The sequence below is a fragment of the Cyprinus carpio genome, chromosome A5 (genome assembly GCF_018340385.1).
Source record: "Cyprinus carpio isolate SPL01 chromosome A5, ASM1834038v1, whole genome shotgun sequence".
NCBI lineage: Eukaryota > Metazoa > Chordata > Actinopteri > Cypriniformes > Cyprinidae > Cyprinus > Cyprinus carpio.
Window position 1 is genome coordinate 37,777,400 of NC_056576.1, and position 19,699 is coordinate 37,797,098.

Here is a 19,699-nt window from a genome sequence, read left to right on the forward strand (position 1 = left end):
ATTATGATTACAGTCAAACATTAAAATCTTGTTAGAAAGGGAACACATAGAAAGCATTTTTGTTACTCAGTATTTGATAATTAAAAAATCTAACAAATTAAGGAATAGATAGTGATAATTCAAAATTCTTTATACAAACATTTTGTAATCAATTTCATATTTTATTCAATGTAATTCAATAAATGTTAATAAAACTTCAGAAGGGAACAGCAATTATGATGAAACACAATAAACTAACAACAGCGAAAACAATCAGTATCAAACAGTTGTCAGGGAGTATCTGTCACGTCACCAGCTCTGGACTCCATACCCCAGAATCCTCCTCACCTCACACCTGTTCACAGTCATGATCACCACTCTCACTAGATCACATTCACCTGGATTCTGATCACCTGCACCTGCCGCCACTAATCAAGCCACCTTCAAAAGCATGCTCCTTTCAGTCACTCACTGGCTGATGTATTGTTTATGTCATTGGACTTTTCTGGACTTGCTCTGTGATACTCACCAGTAACGACTTCTATTGTTTAATCTCCCATGATCCTCCAATGTCTCCACTCATCCTGTTCAGCAATCTCCTATGATTCTGCAAAAGAGACACACCATCAGCCCTCAAATAAGCAACTCCTGAAACCTTCACTGTGTTTAGTCTCACCTGCATTCACCTCATCTGTTCCATTCCTCTGCGAACCTGTTAATAAACATCCTGTTTGGCACTAACCTCATGTCTCTGCCTTGTGTATTGACAACAGTAGATGTAAAAGGAATACAAGTTTTCTAACTATAAGCAGTTTTAACATATATATACAAATACAAACTGTAAGTATTTTATGCATTGCTGCACATGCAACAGATATTAGGAACATATGTTAGGCTAAAATAAGATCAAATGCAATAATTATCAAACAGCAAATCGAAGAAAAAGAGGAATAAAAAATCTAAATAACCATAAATAATTAGAATTGTAACTATTTACATACAAACCGTAATTGTTTTACACATTGCTGCAAATGCAACAGACTGTATTACAGTGTCTATTGCACACTGGAAATCTGCACTTTATGCAAAAACTGCTGGTTTTCACATCCTTTGGCCAGCACATGTGGCACCTTCTTTTCTGTGAGAGACTGGTTATTGAGGGATGAGCTGCGGAAGGACCAGCCATGGAGGGACCAGCTCCAAAGGGTTTACATGGGTGGTAGTTTGTTTCCAATTAAAGTGGACACTGACTGTAACCCACTGGTTTTTCTGAATAGTATATACAGTACAATACAAATCAACGCTTAATGCAGTGGTCTCTCACCATACCAGAGTTTAATCTGGACATAATTTATAAACGGTACAGAGAATGTGGTCGCTGATGTGCTGTCCAGGGCATATAGTGCTGAAATTATGGAGGGAGTAACTAAAAGCTGCAGTGGGGAGGTGTGTCACGTCCTTGGAAGTAACTTTGTGTTTTGACTCTCATGTCTCTGTTGAGTCTGGGAAGGTATTCTGTTTATTTTTGTCTTTCTCTGGTCTGATTAGCATGGCTCTGTTTTTTTGTCTGTGTGTCTTTGTTGTCTTGGAGCATGTTTTTGTTTTGACAGTTTACCATGTTCTTCACTGTTTTTGTGGTGTTTTCCCCCACCATCTTGTTTTCTTATTCCTTATATAATTATTGTTTCATTCATATCATTTACTCTCCTTGTTAGGTCCTATCTATTTGAGACCACGCCCTGCCCACTGTCAAAGAAAGTCTGGTCCAAATTTATATTAAGTGGCCTTAACTACTATGTAATAACATCAAAACATAAGTACAGTGTACTTATTGTGTTCATATTCTATTGCAAAACACCTCCTTCCCAGGTGTGTTTTCCTAAAGAGTAAGGGTATTTAATTAAATTTAATTAAATCCTTTGTGTTTATCTTTAAGGTTGAGCCAGACTATTACACATCTTGCTTTTAGAGTGATCTTTGTTGGTGGACATGGTCTTGAATTTTCTCCATTTGTACACAGTCTGTCTGACTGTGGATTTGTGCAGTACAAACTCTTTAGAGATGGTTTTGTAACCTTTTCAAGCCTGATGTGCAACAACTCTTTTTCCGAGGTCCTCAGAGATCTCCTTTGTTTGTGCCATGATTCACCTCCACACACTTGATCAGACTTTGATAGATCACTGTTGTTTAAATAAAACAGGGCTCACACTAACACCTGATAGTCATCCCACTGTTTGAAAACACCTCTGAGAAGATGAACTCTAATTTTCACCTTCAAATGAACTGCTAATTCTAGAGATTTACATATTTTTGCCACTCACAGATATGTAATATTACATAATTTTCCTGAATAAACAAATGACAGAGTATATATTTTCATCTCATTTGTATGATTTGGTTCACTTTGTCAACTTTCAGGTCTTGGGTGAAAACCTGATGATCTTTTGAGTTATATTTATGCAGAAATATACAAAATTCTAAAGGGTTCACGAACATTCAATATGTAACCATGAGTGTTTGTATGTATGTATGTGACCCTTGACTATGTATGTAAATAACCCCTGTGGTTTTATAAAAGCAATAAGGTACTCAAGGTGTGCTGTATTGTGAGTTGTATGCGCTCTGCTTTGTATCATGCTTAACAAAGCCCTTCAGTCCCCACAGTTATTTGGGAAGTAATTAGGAACCTCTGTCTTTAAATACAGTCAATTATTAATGGTGGTATTAGTTAGAGTTTGCAGGCTTCAAAGGACTTTCTCATCAATAATGTAATATTGGTGTCCCTGATTATTATGACATTATGGAGATCAAGCTCCAAATTCTAAGTTCCAACAATTCCTGCTGCCTCAGAAAAGCAACATTTATGGATAACAGGGAAACAGGAAAGTCTTCATTCTATATTTGAAAAGTTTAACTGATGTTTGTTAAACTTTCTTAAAAACAACTTCAGTCTATTTGAAAAAGTGCATTTCCAATCCCTTTACAATTTGAAATGACAGGTCTCTCTAAAGCGGGGCACACACTACAAGGTAATCGGGATGATTTTAGGCCGAATTGTCCTCTTCTGACTATCCTAGGTAAAGCCCCGATTGTCCTGATGGTTCTATACTGTGGTGTGGGGTGTGTTAACTTAAGAGAGACTGAATCTGCTTGGAAGAATGTCAGGGCCACACTGATATCAAATAGTAAATAACCAACATGTTGAATATTTTCAATCAGAAATCCTGTTGTGCGGGGGGATCCCTGAGGACAAATGCGCATGCACTCTGTAGATCAGGGGTTTTCAATTGGCCCTTGAGGTTCACTGTCCTGCAGAGTGTAGCTCCAACCATAATCAAACACACCTGTCTGTAGCTTTCTGTTAATCCTGAAGACCTTGATGAGCTTGTTCAGGTGTGTTTGATTGGGGCTGGAGCTAAACTCTACAGGAAAGTGGACCTCGAGGGCCAGAGTCATGTGGAACGAATCGATTCACAATCAGAAAGCAAGCTGACAGAAGAGGGAATTATTACTCACCTCCGGCTTGCACAACATGTAAAGTTCATGTTCATGCCGTCTTCATGACTTCACCCAAACATTTTTATTTTTTTTTTTCCAAATTTTTTTTCTGTAAAAAAGTGTAAAAACTGTTTTATCAATTTTTTTTTTTGTGTTTTGTACTGTTTGTTTACTCTAAAGGCACGTTTGACCACGAGAGATTCTGCGAGATTTCTTGTGTTCACAGACGCGACTCTTGTTGTTTGTGAATGGAATCTGTTAGTGTGTGTTGTGCCATCTTGGTAACATTGTGGCACTCCACACACTATAGAAACAAAACTGTTAAATGTTGAAATGTATGATTTTTTATCATTATGTTTGTGATCTCTCAAATTTTGAAAATCTGATTAGATTTTAAAACTCTTACAGTGTGGGTCAGCCTTAAGTGCCATGGAAAACCTGCAGTTAGTGCCTATATATCCACATGGTACTATATTGTCTAAGATGGATCAAACCAGCAATTATTTATTCCTTTTAATTTAAACACACACACACACACACACACACACACACACACACACACACACACACACACACACACACACACAATACCCCTCAACCAACAAGCAAAATGGGTTTTTGTGGAATTACTCCCAAACTGCAACTAAAAGCTGGAATACACTACAATTTTCAGCCGATTTATTGTCTGGAGAATTTGATGCTAGTTGCTGAAAGTCAGAGCCAGTCTGCAAACTTAAGTTGACGGATTTCATAGAAAATCGGATAGTGTATGACGGTCACAGACTCTGATTTTTCAGCTTTAGGCACACATTGCTGCGTGAATTTGTGTGAATCGGAACAACTTTATAGACTTGTAGTGTGCGATCCTCAGTCGTTTGGTGTATGATTGCCAGTTTTTAAAAATCTGTTCAGATTTTAGAAGTTATGTAGTTATACTACTTATACTACGGGGCCGTTGATCCTTGAATCTGATTGGCTGACGAACGTTCTGAGGTGTGCAGTTATTTTCAGGGAAAGGCACAGCGAACATAGTTCCAGGCAGCTATCTTGACCGCATTACAGTTCCATATCACTTTGCATAGTCAACTGTTATAACGGAAATTAGCTATACCTAAAGTACCTATACAGCACACAGGTCTAACAAAAACAGCAACATGACAGACGATTTTCCGAAAGTAAATACACATGACATTTCTCACTAGCAAGGTAATAACAGCGCTGTTAAGAGACGCTGCTGCAGAACACTGTTGAGGGACGCACAGAGGTAGCCTAATTCACACAAGCGCTCTCTCTTTCTTTCTCTTTCTCTGTGTGTCTCTGTCTCTATTGCTCTCTTTCTAATAACTTCATTAATAACTGCATTAGAAAGCTATCAGTGGCTCAAGCCTCCATTACCAGCTTTAAAATGACGTTTTGGAACTAGCAAAAGAGACGCTGGATGAGATGCGGAAGAAATAAAGGGATCTGACCACAACCAGAAAGTACATGTGTTATTTCTTGTTCATCAGAGGTGGAAAAGTATCAATGGCCCACACCACACAACTCGCACAGTTCAAACTTGTCTTTATTTCACTATTTTACCTAAGTAAACAACTGTGGCTTGGACAAAGTCATACTTGCCCAATTGACCTTACGCCTGGTGTCACAAACAGATACACAGTCCTTAAATTCCCTAAAGATGTAATATACAGTGATATGTGGAAACAACAACACCATTGAGGTAAACCACTCAGCCATCTAACCCTGAGATGACATGATTCATGACGTGATCACTGGAATGTGGACAGGGCATTGCGAGGACTAATCTCATAACCCAATAATACAACCTCAAAGGGGAATGCTGAAATAATTTGATGATATCCTTTGCAGATCAAATTCACTTTACAAACTGAGCACATCCCACAAAGTCACAGGATTTACTTTCCTAGAATCCAGGCTTCTTCAAAACAGGCCCACTGTCCTGCCGAGTGTAGCTCCAACCCTAATCAAGTTCACCTGCCTCTAATTGCCTTGTAATCCTAAAGAACTTGAATAGGTTGTTCGAGAGTCTTTGATTAGGGTTGGAGTTAAATTGGACAGTGGACCTCAAAGGCCAGAGTTGAGAATCCCTGCACTAGACTCTTCAGTGAGGCTCTTTGCCCCATTTTCAAACGATCCAATGAGATGAACATATCATTTAGTTCATTTCATTTATCATTTATATCCTAAGTAACAAGCCACATTCAAGTAGTGCTGGAAAGGTCATAATTAGGTGTTGAACACACATGCCATGTTGTAATTATGAGGGGGAAGCTCAGTACTTTCTTAAAGCCTCAAGTTAAACCCCTCCCCTTGAATGCAGATGAGCCAGTGGCAGTTGAGTATCAGCTGCATGGGACTGGAACTCAGGCATCTTAAGGTTTCAGCACCATAGAGAAACATTGGAAGACTGAGAGGATGGTGCTACTTCTGTGGCAGAATAGTGGATGATTGTTCATCTGTGGTATCACAGGTTCACATGGTGTATTAATCCAATGATATGGGCGCAGTAACCTGGTTCCCTGAGTATTCAACCCTGATCCCAATGAAGACGAAAACATTCCATTTTCTGGTTGTCATATTCTCATTAGGTTACAATTAAAGCTGCATACAAATCTAAATAGCTAACTGTTCTCATGTCAAGTACAATGTACATAAACAAAGTTCTACATTTTAGTGTCTCTCCATATTAAACTGGTTAAATGAATATTAATTTAATCTTACCCTGCAGTATATGAGCAGTGTTGATCCTGGATGTTGTCATCTGCGATCGTGACGACCGTAACATGAGGTTTTTCCCGCTTGCATTGTGATCTGTAAACCCTTGCTTCCAAATTAATCTTGTTACCCACCATATTTATTTTAAAATCTTTTATATACCCCTTCATGGCATATTTAAGTCCCACTTAAATGCTCCTCAACAAAAGGTGGTCCTTCTGTTTCCAAAATTTATCAAAAACATCTCGGGCCAAGGTTTTCACACTGACAGCTGTCATTGTCTGTGTTCCGAAAGCCTAGGCAGCTGATTTGCTGCCTCAGTGTAACGGTTTAATGATCTACAACAAAACAGAATGAGTTTTGATGATAACTAAACAAATATTTAATTATTATAATATAAATTTTCGTTAGAAATAAAGTTAGTCAGAAAAACACGTTTACACACAAACTGACCACCAAATGCAACTTTCAGACACCATTTTTATTTTATTATCCCAACTGTCACAGAATGGAACGCACAGGATTGTGGGATACCAATGGCAGCGAAGGATACATCTATGCTGCCTTCAAAATTCGATTAGAAGGAACCTCCAGAGACAGGAAGTGAAGCATACCATGATGCCTTCATGCCTTGAAATTCTGCCTCCAAAAGCAGCATTTTAAAGCTTTCGCATGCAACGATTGTAAGGCAGTGAGAAACTGTTTGTTTGGTTTGTCGTTGCGATAGTGAAAGGGTGTGTTTCTTTGTGATAGGTCAATTGGGAGCATGTCAGTAATAAAACATGGTAGATGCAATGGATGTAGTGTCTGTATTGATGGTAAATTTGTAAAAATGAATGAAATGATTATTTTTATGTCTCTAATTGGGTTCATTGCTTTTGTTTGCCATGGAAAGCTGGGAATGCCATTAGCTCCACCTCACCCAGGAAACAGGAGCCTGGCATCATAAAGCCTCAGACAGCAACCACCTCTTTTGACCTCTGGTGTGTTATTCAAATCAGATTCCTCTGGTGTGTCTTAGTCTGTGTGTGTGTATGAGAGAGAGAGAGAGAGAGAGAGAGAGAGGAAAGAGGGAGCATTACACATGAAAAGACTGCAGGGTTTTCCCCTTCACCTCCCACAATTACTACCCTCTAATTCCACAGCTAGAACAGATAAGAAATTGAGTTACTGGAGGGTTTGTGTGAAATCGTGAAGCTGTGAGCATTTCATGTATTTTAAAAAAAAATTTTGTTGGAAAAGATTTCCATTTTCTTTCATTAATAAGGTTTCAGTGCATAAAATAATCAAGATTTATAATAGCATATATATTATTAGTAATATGTAATATAAAATTAGGAAAGAATAGATGGAGGTGACCCTGAATGGGAGCTGCCAAAAGTGAAAGAGAGAGGACAATCAAGAAATGACTTGAAATAACAGAAAGACAAAGTGAAGTATTAAACATTCTTCAAATATATAAAAAATTTACCTGACACACAAGTAATTAACAGTGTACTATAATGTTTTTCCGCTCTGTTCTTCCTGTACTGTATTCCCTACATTAGTCCACTAAATAGTCTACTTAAATGATTTGATGAATCAGTGCATTGGAAGTGCTGCTGCTTTTGCATTGTTTGTCCTTGCTGTTTCACAATAAAATCAAAAAAGCTGTCAGTGTGGTTGAGACTGCTTTGTGTCACAATTATGGACTTTTGTGTTTCTTTTCCCGTTGTCCTGTTTAGTTTTGTTCCTTTGACCTAGTTTCTGGTAAGTATTTGCAAGCTGAATGTAACCTAAAACTATAAAATAGCCAGATAAGTAAACACTGGATCTAATTGACAGGTCTGTTATATAAATGTTCATGATAAATGTTCAATGTTTTATTCTTCTGTGAATTAATGGGTTGAGAGGACTATGTTGAAGCTTGCATCTGGCTGAATTAATATTTAATTGCCTTAATTTACTAATTAGCAGATTATGTGAGGTATCACAGAGAGACTCCAACAGTTACCAATTCGACCTCCTGGCTCTTCCTCTTCTTCCTCTCTTCTATTATCTTCCGTTTTATCTGTCTCACCCTGACATCTGTCAATCCACATCCTCTCTCTCTCTCAGTCCCTCCCTCACCAGCTGCAGATATCTGTCCGCTCTATTAAGATGCTTTTACAGACGATTATTGTCCCTGTCCATGAGATCAAATCTATGCGGCACAAAAGAGCTCAGATCACGAGGTTTATTGTTGTAGCATATTTCAGAGCTATAAATAAATTTTGGGGTTAGTGAATTAGAATTAGAAATCATTTAAATTCTAGTTCAAGACCATGCTGAATGCCTATTTTTGGATGCAATATGAGTTGTCATTAAATTGTTACACATTAATGATTCATGATTCATTCTTCCTAACCCATTGACGTGTTTAAAATAAAAACATCATCCATCTTACACCATCAGTCTCAGTGGATAAGTCACATACAGTAAATAATTTCTTATTTTAGAATTTAGAATTATTTTGTGTTGGTCTAGTGGTAACTTTGCTTTTTTGCTTTGCATATTTCCCAGTTCTTTCGCCCACATATAACCTATTTTAATTAAACAAAATGCAGATATATAAACGTATTCAGCTCAAAGAGGCTGCTGGGTGAGTGGAGGATTAAAGTTGGTTATATGGGGAGTGAGAGAGGATGGATGGAGGGAGGGAGGGAGGGAGGGAGGGAAGAGGATGGACAAGCCACATACATCACTGAGAATCATACACACCCTGTGGCATTTGCCCAGAGTATAGAGTCAGCAGCGCCTTGCTCCCGGAGTCCAACAACATTTTGGTTCACATTTATGTTGAAACTGAGTTTGAGATAATAACTTTCACTCTCACAACATCTGTCTGTACATCAGTGTGCATGTGTCAGCAGTGATTAGGTGAGTGATCTCTCCTTCTGTCTTCTATGTGTCTAATGAGTGTGTTACATTAGTCATTAACTGAGCACAGCCTTTCTATTCCTTATGAATCTCATAGATTTTTTGGTGAAGTGGAAGATTTCTGTCTTTGTCTTTGTTTGTAATCTTTGGATGAATCAGTTTTGCATGTACTGACATTTGCAAGTTGTTATAATCACGCACACACATGATTTTATTCAGCATCTGTTTCTACAATTTCTTTGTGGCTGGGGTTGAGATAACAGGGACTCATCAACTCTTGATGTCAGTGACTTCTAACTGCCTGAATAGATTAACATGAAGAACTGAATCATTATGCATTAATAATCACATGTTCCTCTATGGATCACTAACTTTCTCTTTTGCTCTGATTTGTCACTCTGTTATATTTTCAAGTTACCTAAGTATTTCTAAATTGTTGATACTCTTCTTACCAAAAGTGGGACATGCTGCTCTTTAATGCATTTTTTAGTGTGGGTAGACTGCATAATGTTGAGCACAGGCAGTGTATGTGGTTTTGCCTACATAGCCTTCAGGATAATAAAACCTGAAGTTTGACATTGTGAGAACCAACCAACATTTTCCACCATAAAAAAAAAAAAAAAAAAAAAAATATAATTAAATATCTTAAATTTAAAAAAAATATTTTTGTGAGGGCTCAGGCCTGTGAGTGTGATAAACATTTTAATTTTAATTGGCGCCTGTTGTTGTGTCTGTTCAGACCAACATGAACATTCACATGCTGTCAATGTGACGGGGAGAGTGTTTCTAATCTACTAAGAAAGCTGAACAACCAATAAGATTTGCACTTTTTGACATGCACCAAGAGATGATGCAGTTACATAACAATTACGGCATGGTGGTGCTCACAAACATATTTTGCAGAAAAACAATGAATAACTAAATGAGAATCTGAGAAGAGATGATGCCAACCCCTCAGAGGACCTCAGATGATGCTAACCCTGAAACAACATACAGAACTACCAAATTTTGTTATAAGTTTGATTGCATCATATAATAATTTCCGTTAATAGTATTCATCATCTGTTGTATACGTCTTTGATTTTTTCCAAACATTTCTGCCGTATGCACATAAACTGACAGTCATCACTGATAAGCTACAACTAAATATTGTAGAAACTTAATTTTCTGTAAAGTTGCTTTACAATGATTTGTATGTTAAAAAGCGCTTATACAAATAAACTCGAATTGAATGGAATTGAATCTGTAACTGACAGTGGAGATGGATATTGAGCAGCTCTTGTCTTCAGTGGTGCTTGATCCCCAAGCAATACAAAAGTATAGATAGGATTGAATAAAAAGTATTGAACAGCTTTTTTGAAAAAACATAAATACTACTTGGCTTCTTTTATTCCTCTTTGTGACAAGTATCAGAAACTGAATTTTGCACAGTGCTGCTTTTTATACCAGAGTGTTTTCTATATGCGCCATACACCATCAGAGAGTGATTCTGTATTTTCATTCAGCCTATCTGTCGTTACATGCAGAAATCAGACTCAGTTGTTTGTCTTTGTGTGCACAGGTTGTTAAGGTCAGTAGTATGGGTTAGGTGTTGCATGGCAGAATCTTGTGCAAAATATTAGTAGCCGACAATAATACATTATAAATGATGTGATCTCTTGCAGCTCAGACTCTATATCTGCACTGGCTGTGCATGTCCCAGATTTTGTATCTTCAAATGAAATGCTAACATGCTCCACAACTCCACTGTCAATTATGTGAAGTGCAAATGCCTCAAGCATAATGAGCTGCATGAACAGTCTGTGGAAAGTGCTGCAATAGTGTAAACCAGGCTTAAATGAACATTAGAAGTCAACTGCACACTGAGCACTTCCCATGATTGTTCTGAGTTTAGTTATGAAACTACTCTGCATCCCATTCTGTGTACTTCTATGTGAGACTAGAAGAAGTGTGTCCCAAAGCATAATATTCTGAAAAGAGGCAAATGTCAAAAGTCCCCAGATGGTCTACTGTTTCTGGTACATTTTCAAAGTGACCCATGACTGACAGATAAATGTGCTACTTCTTCTTCTCCAATATGGTAGGAAGAATTGTCTGAGCATTGTAAATTTAGTGAAATAAAACTTGAAAAGACAGATCAATTGTTCCCAGCTCATCATGCCTTTGGGGAATCAGGTATGGCACTGTCCAGACATCGCAAAGCTCTTTCCTGTTCAAAACATTGTGGAAGTTGTTATAAATATGCTAACCTGAGCACCCCAAGTAGTACTGACTATGCCAGTTTAAGAAAGTGAAGGACCTCAGTACTTACAAATGACCCAGAGAATGACACCATCCAACTACCCGATTCTCAAAGTCATCAAAGTAGACATCAATAACTGGTGTGGAAAGAGGACAGACAAAGCAAACACTATATATATATATATATATATATATATATACTATATATATATATATATATTTACAAATATATATTTAGGGAATGTACAGCACTCTCTCCACATTCAAAGGCATGACTGAGGTGCCCTTGAGCAAGGCACCAAACCCCAACTGCTTCCTGGGTGCTGCAGCATAAATGGCTGCCCACTGCTCTGGGTGTGTGTTCATGGGGTATAGTGTACTTTGGATGGGTTAAAAAAACACCAGAGTTTTTTGTTGGACACCAGAGTCCATTGCTTTGGTTTTGCAAGCTTGGAAATCCTCTCATTATAGCAAAACATTCATGAGATTGTAATTAACTAAGAGGAGGAACAGCTTTTTAATGATTATAAAGGGAGTGCTCTTTGTGTGCTTTCAAGGCTATATATAATCTATTCAGAATTGACAGGTATTGTGCATGTTTATATGCTATTCAAATTTCACACTTTCCTAAAGATATGTTACTTTGTACACCTTCATATTACAGTCCTGCAAAGAGTACAGAAAATGTACTCATTGCTGTCCTGTGGCAAAACATGAGGGCAGCTGCATTTTTGATCAAACATATAATGGTGAGTGAGCTTGACCTACACACGTCAGTGAATGATGAGATATTTTCATAAATAAAATGATCCTGCCAAAAAAATTGCATGAAAACTTATGTCTGTTCCATCTGTATCGTCTGTATCACTCTGCGTGTGTGTGTGAGACAAAGCGACAGCGAGTCGTGCACCTTCACACTAGAGTCTATGGTACGTCAAATACAGGTGCGTTGCACATTCATTGAGATGAACTGAAAAATAGCACAGATGTGACAGATTGTTTGAGGGAGAGTGAAACTCTGAAGCGCTCAGTCAGTGTTTTGCGATTGAAAATATATCTGTGCTAAACTTATACTTAGCCTCCAACTCACACACTGGTGAGAAAAATCTGACAATTTATTAGCCATTGGCTAATTTTAGACATCATTTAGTCACCCAGAGTGAAGATTTAGTCGCATATGCAAGTGATTTTACTCGCAACGTAGAGGGTTTGTCAAGTGAGTGGGTGAACTGCAAGCACTGTCAGTCAGTGCATCCCGTCTTGAGTTTGGGCCTTGGTTAAATATTTAATTTTAATCTTACCCCTGTCAGTATATGAGCAGGTTGATCCTGGATGTTGTCATCTTCGATCGTGACGACCGTAACATGAGGTTTTTTTCCTCCCGCTTTCATTGTGATCTGTAAACCCTTGCTTCCCAATTAATCTTGTGTTACCGCACATATTTATTTTAATCTTTTATATACCCCTTCATGGCATATTTTAATCCCACTTAAATGCTTCCTCAACAAAAGGTTGTGCCTCTGTTTTTTTTTTTTTTTTTTTTTTGTTTTTTTTTTTTTTTTTTTTTTTTCCCTCCTTTTTTTTTTTTTTTTTTTTTTTCTGTTTCCAAGATTTATCAAAACATCTCGGGCCAAGGTTTTCCACACGACAGCGGGCCTTGTCTGTGTTCCGAAAGCCTATCAGCTGATTTGCTGCCGTCATGTAACGGTTTAATGATCTACAACAAACAGAACTGAGTTTTGATGATACACTAAACAATATTTATTATTGCGTAAATATAATTTTCGTTAGCAATAAAGTTTAGTCAAAAAACACGTTTACACACAAACTGCACCAAATGCAACTTTCAGACTTCCACCTCTGCAGTTTTATGTTAAATATATCCCAAACTTCCCAGAAGGGAACGCACAGGATTGTGGAGACCAATGGCAAGCAAGAAGGATACACTATGCTGCCTTCAAAATTCATTAAAGGACCCTCCCGATACAGGAGTGAACTACCATGATGCCTTCATGCCCTTGAAATTCTGCCTCCAAAACACATTTTACTAAGCTTGTCTCATGCAATCGATTGTAAGGCAGTGAGAAACTGTTTTTGGTTTGACAGGCAGTACTAAAGGGGCGGAGGCTTTACCGATCTGTCAATGGCGAGCATGTCAGATAATAAAACAATGGTAGATGCAATGGATGTAGTGTCGTATGCATGGTAATTGTGTAAAAAGGAAGTAAATTATTATTTTTTATGTCTCGAATAAAATTGGGTTCATTGCTTATTGTCAGTTGCCATGGCAAGCCTGGGAATATCCCATTAGCTCCACCTCACCTCAGGCAGACAGTAGCTGGCATCACAGACGCCTCAGCAAGCAACCACCCTCTTTTGACCTTCTGGTGTTTTATTAAAATCAGATTCCTCTGGTGTGTCTTAGTCTGTTTGTGTGTATGAGAGCGAAGAGAGGATGAGAGAGAGAAGTCAAGAGAGGAGCATATACACAACGCGCGTGAAAGACTTAGTTCAGTTGTTTTCCCCTTCACCTCCCCCATTACTACCCTCTATCCAACAGCTAGAACAGGATAAAGAATTGAGATTACTGGAGGTTGTGGTGAAATCGTGAAGCTGTGAGCTTTCCATGGGTTATTTTAAAAAAAAATTTTTGTTGTGAAAAAGATTTTCCCATTTTCCTATTCATATAATGGGGTGTGTTCAGTGCATAAAAAAATCATATTTATAATAGCATATATATTATAGTAATGTAATCAAATTTAGGAAAGAACTAGATGGAGGTGACCGAATCGGAGCTGCCAAAGTGAAAGCAGACAGAGACAAAAATCCCCCAAAGAAAAAAAATTTTGAAAAAAAAAAAAAAACAAAAACCCCTTTGAATAAAACAGAAAAGACAAAGTGAAGTTGAAACATTCCTTCAAATAGATAAAATTACCTGACACACAAGTAATTAACAGGTGTACTAATAATGTTTTTTCCGCTCTGGTTCTTTCCTGTACTGGTATATCCCTACTTGTCCACCTAAATAGTCTACTTAAATGATTGATGAGCAGTGCATTGGAATTGCGTGCTTGGCTTGCATTGTTTGTTCCTTATCTGTTGTCAACAATAACAATCAAAAAAACTGGTCCCAGTTGGTTGAGGACTCAGGCTTTGTGTCACAATTATGTACTTTTGTGTTTCTCTTTCCCCGTTGTCCTGTTTAGTTTTGTTTCCTTTGACCTAGTTTCTGGTAATTATTTTGCCAGCTGAATGTAACCTAAAACTATAAATACAGATAGTACACACTGAGCTATTGACAGTCTTTTATAATAAAGGTCATGAAATGTTCAGTTTTATTCTTCTGTGGATTAATTGGTGAGAGACGATGTTGAAGCTTGCATCTTGGCTGAATTAATGATTTAATTGCCTTATTTACTAATTAGCAGATTATGTGAGTATCACAAGAGACTCCAACAGTTACCAAGTCGACCACCTCGCTGGCTCTTTTCCTCTTTTCCTCTCTTCTATCTCTTCCATTTTATTCTGTCTCCCCTGACATCTTAATCACATCCCCGTCAATCTCTCTCAGATCCTCCCTACACCACTGCAGATATCTGTCACGCTACTATAAGATGCTTTGACATAGACGGATTATTGTCCCTGTCCATGAGATCAAATCTATGCGGCACAAAAAAGAGCTCAGATCACGAGGTTTATTGCTGTAGCATACTTCAGATGCTATAAATAAATGTTGGGGTTAGTGAATTAGAATTAGAAATCATTTAAATTCTAGTTCAAGACCATGCTGAATGCCCTATTTTGGATGCAATTATGAGTTGTCATTAAATTGTTACACATTAACAATGATTCAAGGATTCAGTTCTTCCTAACCCCTTGACGGTTTAAAATACCAACAATGCATCCATCTTACACCATCAGTCTCAGGTGGATAAGTCACATACAGTAAATAATTTCCATTTTTTAGAATTTAGAAATTATTTTGTGTCTGTCTAGTGGTAACTTTTGCTTTTTTTGTTTTCAGTGCATATTTCCCAGTTTCTTTTCACTACATAACCGAAAGAGTATTTTAATTAAAAAAACAAAATGCCAGATATATAAACGTGATTCAGCTCAAAGCAGGCGTGCCTGGGGTGAAGTGGAGGATTAAAGTTGGTTATATTGGAGTGATAGAGGATGATGGAGGGAGGGAGGAGGGAGGGAGGGAAGGGATGGCAGCCCCATACATCACTGAGAATCATACACACCCTGTGGCATTTGCCCAGAGTATAGAGTCATCAGCGCCTTGCGCTCCTCCCCGATCCAACACATTTTGGTTCCATTTATGTTTGAAACTGCGTTGAGATAATAACTTTTCCTCTCACACATCTGGCCCTGGACATCAGTGTGCATGTGTCAGCAGTGGATTAGTGAGTGATCTCCTCCTTCTGTCTTCTAATGTGTCTAATGAGTGTGTTACTTAGTCATTAACTGGCACATAAGCCTGTTCTATTCCTTATGAATCTCATAGATTTTTTGTGATTGGAAGATTTCTGTCTTTGTCTTTGTTTGTAATCCTTTGGGATATCATTTGCCATGTACTGACATGTGCAAGTTTTGTTAGAGATCACGCACATCAACATGATTTTATTCAGCATCTTTTTCTACAATTTCTTTGTGGCTGGGGTTGAGATAACCGACTCAATCAACTCTTGATGGTCATTGACTTCTAACTGCCTGAATAGATTAACAATGAAGAACGGAATCATTATGCATTAATAATCACATGTTCCTCTATGGATCACTAACTTTCTCTCTTTTGCTCTGATTTGTCCACTCTGTTCTATTTTCAAGTTACCTAAGTATGTTCTAAATTGTTGATACTCTTCTTACCAAACGTGGGACATGCTGCTCTTTAATGCATTTTTTTTGTAGTGTGGGAGACTGCATAATGTTTGAGGCACCAGGCAGTCGGTAGGTGGTTTTGCCTACATAGCCTTCCAGGATAATAAAACCTGAAGTTTGACATTGTGAGAACAAACCACATTTTCCACCATAAACAAAAAAAAAAACAAAAAAATATAATTAAATATCTTAATTTTAAAAAAAAATATTTTTGTGAGGGCTCAGGCCTGTGAGTGTGATAAACATTTTAATTTTTAATTGGCGCCTGTTGTTGTGTCTGTTCAGACCAAACATGAACATTCACATGCTGTCAATGTGACGGGGAGTGTTTCTAATCTACTAAGAAAGCTGAACAACCAATAAGATTTGCACTTTTTGACATGCACAAAGAGATGATTGCAGTTTACATAACAATACGGCATGGTGGTGCTCACAAACATATTTTGCAGAAAAACAATGAATAAACTAATGAGGAATCTGAGAAGAGATGATGCCAACCCTCAGAGGACCTCAGATGATGCTAACCCTGAAACAAACATACAGAACTACCAAATTTTTGTTATAAGTTTGATTGCATCATATAATAACGTTCCGTTAATAGTATTCATCATCTGTTGTATACGTCTTTGATTTTTTCCAAACATTTCTGCCGTATGCACATAAACTGACAGTCATCACTGATAAGCTACAACTAAATATTGTAGAAACTTAATTTTCTGTAAAGTTGCTTTACAATGATTTGTATGGTAAAAAGCGCTATACAAATAAACTCGAATTGAATGGAATTGAATCTGTAACTGACAGTGGAGATGGATATTGAGCAGCTCTTGTCTTCAGTGGTTGCTTGATCCCCAAGCAATACAAAGTATAAGATTAGGATTTGAATAAAAAGTATTGAACAGCTTTTTTGAAAAAACATAAATACTACTTGGCTTCTTTTATTCCTCTTTGTGACAAGTATCAGAAACTGAATTTTGCACAGTGCTGCTTTTTATACCAGAGTGTTTTCTATATGCGCCATACACCATCAGAGAGTGATTCTGTATTTTCATTCAGCCTATCTGTCGTTACATGCAGAAATCAGACTCAGTTGTTTGTCTTTGTGTGCACAGGTTGTTAAGGTCAGTAGTATGGGTTAGGTGTTGCATGGCAGAATCTTGTGCAAAATATTTAGTAGCCGACAATAATAACATTATAAATTGATGTGATCTCTTGAAGCTCAGACTCTATATCTGCACTGGCTGTGCATGTCCCAGATTTTGTATCTTCAAATGAGAATGCTACCATGCTCCACAACTCCACTGTCCAATTTATGTGAAGTGCAATGCCTCAAGCATAATGAGCTGCTGAACAGTCTGTGGAAAGTGCTGCAATAGTGTAAACCAGGCTTAAATGAACATTAGAAGTCAACTGCACACTGAGCACTTCCCATGATTGTTCTGAGTTTAGTTATGAAACTACTCTTCATCCCATTCTGTGTACTTCTATGTGAGACTAGAAGAAGTGTGTCCCAAAGCATAATATTCTGAAAAGAGGCAAATGTCAAAAGTCCCCAGATGGTCTACTGTTCATGGTACATTTTCAAAGTGACCCATGGACTGACAGATAAATGTGCTACTTCTTCTTCTCCAATATGGTAGGAAGAATTGTCTGAGCATTGTAAATTTAGTGAAATAAAACTTGAAAAGACAGATCAATTGTTCCCAGCTCATCATGCCTTTGGGGGAATCAGGTATGGCACTGGGACTCAGACATCGCAAAGCTCTTTCCTGTTCAAAACATTGTGGAAGTTGTTATAAATATGCTAACCTGAGCACCCCAAGTAGTACTGACTATGCCAGTTTAAGAAAGTGAAGGACCTCAGTACTTACAAATGACCCAGAGAATGACACCATCCAACTACCCGATTCTCAAAGTCATCAAAAAGTAGACATCAATAACTGGTTGTGGAAAGAGGACAGACAAAGCAAAACACTATATATATATATATATATATATATATTATATATACTATATATATATATATTTACAAATATATATTTAGGGAATGTACAGCACTCTCTCCACATTCAAAGGCATGACTGAGGTGCCCTTGAGCAAGGCACCAAACCCCCAACTGCTTCCTGGGTGCTGCAGCATAAATGGCTGCCCACTGCTCTGGGTGTGTGTTCATGGTGTATGTGTACTTTGGATGGGTTAAAAAACACCAGAGTTTTTTGTTGGACACCAGAGTCCATTGCTTTGGTTTTGCAAGCTTGGAAATCCTCTCATTATAGCAAAACATTCATGAGATTGTAATTAACTAAGAGGAGGAACAGCTTTTTAATGATTATAAAGGGAGTGCTCTTTGTGTGCTTTCAAGGCTATATATAATCTATTCAGAATTGACAGGTATTGTGCATGTTATATGCTATTCAATTTCACACTTTCCTAAAGATATGTTACTTTGTACACCTTCATATTACAGTCCTGCAAAGAGTACAGAAAATGTACTCATTGCTGTCCTGTGGCAAAACATGAGGGCAGCTGCATTTTTGATCAAACATATAATGGTGAGTGAGCTTGACCTACACACGTCAGTGAATGATGAGATATTTTCATAAATAAAATGATCCTGCCAAAAAAATTGCATGAAAACTTATGTCTGTTCCATCTGTATCGTCTGTATCACTCTGCGTGTGTGTGTGAGACAAAGCGACAGCGAGTCGTGCACCTTCACACTAGAGTCTATGGTACGGTCAAATACAGGTGCGTTGCACATTCATTGAGATGAACTGAAAAATAGCACAGATGTGACAGATTGTTTGAGGGAGAGTGAAACTCTGAAGCGCTCAGTCAGTGTTTTGCGATTGAAAATATATCTGTGCTAAACTTATACTTAGCCTCCAACTCACACACTGGTGAGAAAAATCTGACAATTTATTAGCCATTGGCTAATTTTAGACATCATTTAGTCACCCAGAGTGAAGATTTAGTCGCATATGCAAGTGATTTACTCGCAACGTAGAGGGTTGTCAAGTGAGTGGGTGAACTGCAAGCACTGTCAGTCAGTGCATCCCGTCTTGAGTTTGGGCCTAACAACTGTAGAGCTATGTGCCAAAAGTGCTCTCCACTCCGTTGAGAGCACAAGTCATCACCCTACTAATGCCCCACAATCCAGATGGTGAGCAAGTGGTTGCCCGCAACAGAAAAAAGCTCTACCTCTCTTAGTTCTCATTCAACATATTAAGATTAGATCTCAGAATTAACTGTAACAGAATCAATATTACAACTACAAACCCGATTCCAAAAAAGTTGGGACACTGTACAAATTGTGAATAAAAACAGAATGCAATGATGTGGAAGTTTCAAATTTCAATATTTTATTCAGAATACAACATAGATGAATGTATCAAATGTTTAAACTGAAAAAAATTATAATTTTAAGGGAAAATAAGTTGATTTTAAATTTCATGGCATCAAC